This window comes from Echeneis naucrates, chromosome 23 (assembly GCF_900963305.1).
Source record: "Echeneis naucrates chromosome 23, fEcheNa1.1, whole genome shotgun sequence".
NCBI lineage: Eukaryota > Metazoa > Chordata > Actinopteri > Carangiformes > Echeneidae > Echeneis > Echeneis naucrates.
In genome coordinates, this window is record NC_042533.1 from 877,425 (window position 1) to 883,941 (window position 6,517).

The window sequence follows — 6,517 nt, forward strand, 5'->3', positions numbered from 1 at the left end:
ATGTGGGACATGTGGAAACACACTGCCCCATTTCTTCACCAATCCGTGTGTTTTACTGGCACATTACTAAATAAAACTCCTCTGGCCGACATCTCCACAGTGGATTGGTCGATTTCAGTGAATGACAACACAACGAGATTGACAGCACTATCAGCCAACCAGAGTCAGCTGGACGCCATGTTGTTTGCGCCCCTTAGCTCTGCTAGCCGGGTGCTAATGCTTAGCACAGCACCTCCAGCTCTCCAAACGCAGTGTTGACCAGCGAAATAAACATCTCACAGCGAAACAGCTAAGGTAGGAGAAAATGTACAACCAGTTTGGACACACCTTCTCATTGAAATGAATAGGAAAGTGTGTCCAAACGTTTGGCCTGTGCTGTATATTTTGTGTTGTTGTTGCTGTTGCCGTAGGTCTGTCCCAGACAGGATCATGGAGGCAGAAATGTGGCGATTTGGTCGATTTAATGATGTTTTATGGCTTTTCTCGTGTTCAGTTTGTCGTTGAGTGTGTTTGGGATGCGTTTGGAGCATGTAAACATGGTTTAGATCGCTGTGGAGTCCCGGTTCTGCTGGTTCATTTGATGTATAGCATCAATTTATACCTCCAGGATGATTGTATTGTTAATTTAATGTTTCTATTTTGTCTCAAAGGCCCCCAAAACCGCCCCCACAAATCACATATTAGCACAACGAACAGCAAAGGCTGATGGGACCACAAATGACTGAAGCATATTTAATGCTAATAGTTGTCAAGCTATTTAGCTCCAGAATGACAAACTTCGACTGTCGTTACTGGATCAGACTGTTAGCTTAGCATAAGTTGAAAGAAACTCCTGAGACTGTTTGCTTCTCCACAGCAGACGCAACAAATAATCTCAACCTCACTTGAGCGAGCATTTGAGGAGGAGGCTCTTGTTTCTCACACAGTCCTACAGATCATTATCTCCACTGCAGGAACAAGATACAATAATAAAGATGGAGAAATTCTGAAGAAATGACTCAAAGTGAAAAACAGGAGTTTTGTATCAACTCCAGTTAATACAAAGCAATGTTGCCCTGACTTCAGCAAGTTTGGTGCAAAGGTCAAAGGTCATGTGATGTCACTTAAGCATATTTGTTGGCCATAGCTCAGAAATTTCTACACGTTTATTGAATTTCTTGGAGTAAGTATAAACCCACTGAGACATCAGCCATCAGTCTGCAAAGGTCAACAGTGTTTCAGGTCAAAGGTCAAAGTTGAGGATGAGACACATTTAAGTTCAGGTTTCGATTTTTCAGTCAAATCAGATTTAATTTGAGTTTCTTAGAATTTATTCAGATTTCTTCTGTTGTTGAGCAACACATGTGTATGTGTTTGTGTAACTGTGCGATTGTGTGTCATGTGCATGAACACACGAGAGCGACAACGATGATGATGATGATGATGATGATGATGAAGGCTTTTTTTGGTTTTGGTTAAACCATATTTTTACACATTAAGTTTCATTTTTCAGTGAAAAGTGCTGACTGTTGAAATGAAAAAAAAAAAAAGTTAGAGCAGCGTGTCATTGAACAAACACACACACACACACACACACACACACACACACACAGCTCATTAACATACGAGACACACTCACTGCGGCATTTCCATGAATTAACAGCTTCATGTTACTTCCTGTTGTGTTGTGTTGTTTCCTGTTGCAAAGGAAGTTCTGCAGCTGCAACATGAATTAAGAACTAGAACCAAGAAACAGTAAAAAAAACAAAAACCCCAAAATGCTGAAATTCACCTTTTTATTGAATATTTGATAATTGCTGCAGATTTAATAATATTAACTTCAGCCACAGTGTGAACGCTGGATTTGACTGTTGTTATTTTTACTGTTCAGTAAAAACTCTGCAGCTTTCGAACCTACAAAATCAAGTGAACGTCTCCAGAGAAGAAGACAAATATGACAGAGTGACGAGATTCTGCTCAAACGAGCCACTTCACTGGCGAGGTGGAATCAGATTTAACGCCACGGTTCACCAATCAAACGGCGTGCTGACGTTTACTGACCTGGCAGGTTTAGAAAGTCGTTCAGCGTTTGTCCTGTGCTGGTCACCGGGTCATTGGTGGATCATCTGGGGACCAGGAGTCAGACCAAACGTCTGAAAGACAAATCATTCAGTTTGAGATCAGACTGACCTCGATGATGTCACTGATGATGTAATTGAACTGTCTTTTCAGTCTTTGGTCTAAATCCAAAGTCTCTGGTGATATCTAGTGGGCAAAATTGGGAACTACACCCAGAACAGAGTGCTCAGTCTTCGTTCATTTCTAAATGATTTCTAACCTTCATCATCATCATCATCACCACTCTTTTTATTATCATCTTCTAAAGTAACACTTTAACACAGTTTCTGTCCAAAGTTGGACACAAAAATATTGAATAAATGAGTAATATAGAATATATAATGAGCCTGAACGGAGTCCAGGTCCAGGTCACCTTATTGTTTCGTTTGTCTTCTTAAAGTCATAGAAACTACAAAATGACTTCAATGAGAATAGCTCGGGTTAATAATCTCTTAATCTGGACTCTCATTTGACATATATCATTTTCCATAACGGCCGATGAATCAGGCTTCATACGGACCAGATGTTTGTGAAATAAATCGCTCTGGGTGTCGTAGCTGCTTTCAACCAGCCGGCGGCAGCAGAGAACAAGTCAGAGATAAAAAGAAGCACTTGGACTTTTCAGCTCAGATCAAAACAAACTTTTCTGCAGCAGAAACATCAACCTGAAGAGCTGCACCTGAAAGTCAGGTTGGTTCGACTCCTCTGAGCGTCTGCTGCAGCATGAGAAGCTGCAGATGATTTACTGTTATTATTATAATAATCATCATCATCATCAGTTACTTCGATTGACTAACGTCGGCAGATCGGACCGAGTGTGTGTGACAGACGGTTGTATGATGAAGAGAGATGCTGAAAATAAACTGACAATCTGACACCAACTGAACACACACACAGTTTTCCATTTGTCCTGAACTCAGAGACCTTCGCTTCAGATCGGCGGCCTGTTGAAGTCTATTCAGATTATACAGAAAGGCAGGTAGAGAGACAGTTTCCATGCCTGGTTTTATATTTAAACGTCTGACTGAGACAAACTGGGCCTGCTGACGTGAAACAGAACCGAGTCACACAGATGTTCATTCACTTCATGGCTTTAAATAGCGACGTGTTTGAGTTGTGTGGTGCTTAGACTGAGGTTAATCCCTGTAGATCGCTCTAAGCTTCAGATTGTTTCTGGTTAGAACTTTAGCTGGATTAAAGAACTGGATCAGATCAGTATCACGGTGTGCTCCAGTTGACTGACAAGGTGATTTATTTGTTTTATAATGTTAAATGATGATTTTCTGTACTGAATGAGTTAAATGCGTTCAGGTGTTGGAAGGATTGGATTCAGGATCAGCTGGAAAGGTTTTCCACTGAGTTTTAATGAATGTGGACGGCTTATAACGGGGCAATAATGGATATAATGGGATTTGTGGATTTTCTAAGGATCAGGTTTATAAGGCGAACAGAACTGGATCAGAGGAGATCGGGCTGTCTTACTGGTCTGGTTTGTTCTGGTCCACCAACATGTTTACTCATAAATGATCATTAGATGTTTAATTGTGTTGATGTGGTTTAAAAAGGCAGCTGGTTGGTTTTAAGTAGCCTTTGGAAAAGTGACTGTGGGATCAAGGTGGATTTAGGGTATTTGTGGAAGGTCTTAAAAGTCTCTCGTCTCTGTTATTGCCAGTTCAGCTACGATCCTTGTTTTTGACTTTAGCTCGTTTCCTGGTTTGAAATGCTGATAAACTGGTTGTAAGATTCATTATTAGAACACACTTCTGAATATCAGTTAAATGTATAGCAGTCCAAATGTGGCCTCTGTGGTTTAAAGTGAGATTTAAATGTGTGATAAAGAACGGTGAGAATAAATGAATGATTTAGTGTGAATAAGATGGACATCAAAGAGAGCAGGTGTGAATTAAATTCATTGAATAATGAAATGTAAAATCCACGGCAACACAAACGGCTGACCGTTGCTGTGGCAGCCAACGTGGCCGTCGGCGTTACTAATTCATCCGAGCTGTCATCAGCTGATTCTATGTGGGTCTGTAGGTCAGAGCCCCCCCACCTGCTCAGGTGACAGCCCAGTGCATGCTGGGAGTGCTGTCAGGGGTCCGGGGTCATCTGTCTCAGAGCAGCTGTGTTCACTGATCTTTATATTTTTCATCAAACTAACCCAACTAGCTCGCCGTTCTTTATGCTAAGCAAGGCTAAAGTCAGTATTTAGAATCAAGTGCATGCATACAAAAACAGATTAATGAAATGTAAAGTTTCAGATTATTAGCAGATATTTTTGTTTACATTTTATTTCATTATTGTCGGTGGTGAAACTTCTAGAAGCCTCGTTCTTCATGCAGAAGATCATGTGACCACGGGACTCGTCCACCACGCCATGTTTTTGTGTGAGGAGAAAAAACATGGTGAATTTTAAAATGGAAAATAATCATTTCTGTGATGCAGAAGTCCACAGTGAGTGTGTGTGTGTGTGTGCGAGCTGGTTTAACATTTGTACAGTAAGTGGATATTAATTTGGACCCATAATCCCTTGCAGCAAGTCACACTCTATCAGGTTACCAGTGTGTGTGTCTGTGTAGCCGTCATGATCTCCTGCTGAGCTCCGAGTTATGTCCAGTTTTAAATAGACACACACACACACCTCCATGTGTTTGAGGCGAATCTCATTGGTTTGACATCAGAAGGCGTCACACAGCGACACGGCCAGCCTCGATGCTGGATGCAGCCCAAACCTCGGAGTCCAGATTAACGTCCACTGTCGCCGTCAGCGTTTCCCATGACGACCGAGAAAGTCAGGCAGAAAGCTCTGATGGAGGCTTCGGATTCAGCAGGTTTTGTCTGGAATTTCCAGCTTCCCAGTTCCTGGTGGATCCCGAGACCTTTCCGGGCCAGATGGGACACGTGGTCTCCTCCCACACGTTCAAAAACTCCAGGAGAAGGAGCCCATATCTTCCAGCTGAGAGACCGTGGACTCTATCAAGGCCTGGAGCTCATGAAATAAACAGAAACACAAAGACACAATCCTCAAACACACATGCCAAATAAACAATCAGACACAAAGATAAGTCCCATAAAGATGATTCATCCACAGATCGCTCAGATGGTGGATTTCCATCATTAACACCCGAACATCCGTGACTTTAAATGTGGAACTGACCAACGAGCCGGTTTGACTCATCGCTGTCTGACGTCCACAGATTATTCCTGGAAATAGAAAACACAGAAAACAGCTCTGCGTCAACATTAATATTTATTTTCCATCATTTTGCCAGGACGACCTTCAGATTTATAATCAAGTTTGTTTCCCACTTAAAAGAGCAGCAACATGAACAATATAAATAATGTATTTATCGCTGTGCTCACGCTCAGCTCGTGTGACTCCGAACAGTCTAATCCAACAAAGAACCGTTCACAGCTGAACATTGTGCCCTCTACCTGCTGACTCACCTGGAGCTCCCTCACGCTGATTGGCTGACCCTGACTGAGTGGGCGGAGCTGGGTAAACTCTGCCAAGTTTATTTTGGCTGATCTGAAAGTGACGACCGAGACGCAGTGAGTGGTGAATATAGAACAATATTATATTCATTGAAATTCTGAAAAAATAATAACCCAAATAAAATCCATCAGTCATAAGTTTCTCATGTTCTAGTACAAACACAGCTTCATTATTTTGAGCTTGATGATTGAACAGCTAAACAGAATATAAATATTTTTCTTGACATCATTCTGTCTGGATCACTGATGCATTCTGGGTGGAAGTCCCTGATGCTCCTGCAGAACTTGAACCCATTAGCATCATGCTAACTTCTATAATTAGCAGTGTCCTTTCTGATAAGCTCTGCTGCTGCCTAATATGGAACACAGCTGCTCCAATCAGAGGCCTGCTCCTGGTTACCACGGAGACCTAATTATCTGGCCAATGACAGAACAGGAAGAGAGAACGTGTGAGAGTAGATATGCACGATGACAAAGTGTGTGTGTGAAGATACCAGTAGGAGTTGTGTGTGTGCTCAGCTGTCTAAATATTCATAAATCATATTAAATAAGTTTTGTCACTACATTTATTTAACAGCTTTAGTTACTTCACAAAAAAATAAATAAAATCGCGAAGATCTTTAAAAATAAGATATAAAATCTATAAAAATCTGACTTTTAATACTTCCAGTAACTTTTTGTAATTATCAGAATGTTTTTTTGTCTAGATTTTTATAGGTTGGTCAGAAAATTTCTGGTTTCAATCAAATTTATTTTAACTAAATATGTGTTCATTAGCGGACTTTTTGTGTTGTGTACTAACGTGTGTGCTTCTTTGTCACAGCGTTGTGACGTCACACTCTCGGCACAGATTAGCGGCCTGGTGTTGTCATGGTAACCAGTATGAACACACACTTAAACATGCACACTGATTGGCTGAAAGAAC

At 41.2% G+C, this 6,517-nt stretch overlaps 1 long non-coding RNA gene across 2 annotated transcripts; it reads right to left on the minus strand.

Moving 5' to 3' along the window:
• Nucleotides 1-1,892: 1,892 nt before the first annotated feature.
• LOC115037058 (uncharacterized) lies at nt 1,893-6,183 on the minus strand. Of its 2 annotated transcripts, XR_003840443.1 has the most exons (4): nt 5,545-6,183; nt 5,255-5,301; nt 4,739-5,086; nt 1,893-2,132 (listed from the first exon to the last, which is right to left on the minus strand). It is a non-coding gene; the product is annotated as an uncharacterized LOC115037058 (long non-coding RNA). The 2 variants fall into 2 exon arrangements; XR_003840442.1 differs by lacking the exon at nt 1,893-2,132 and having other exon boundaries at nt 4,409-5,086.
• Between the last annotated feature and the right edge of the window lie 334 nt (nt 6,184-6,517).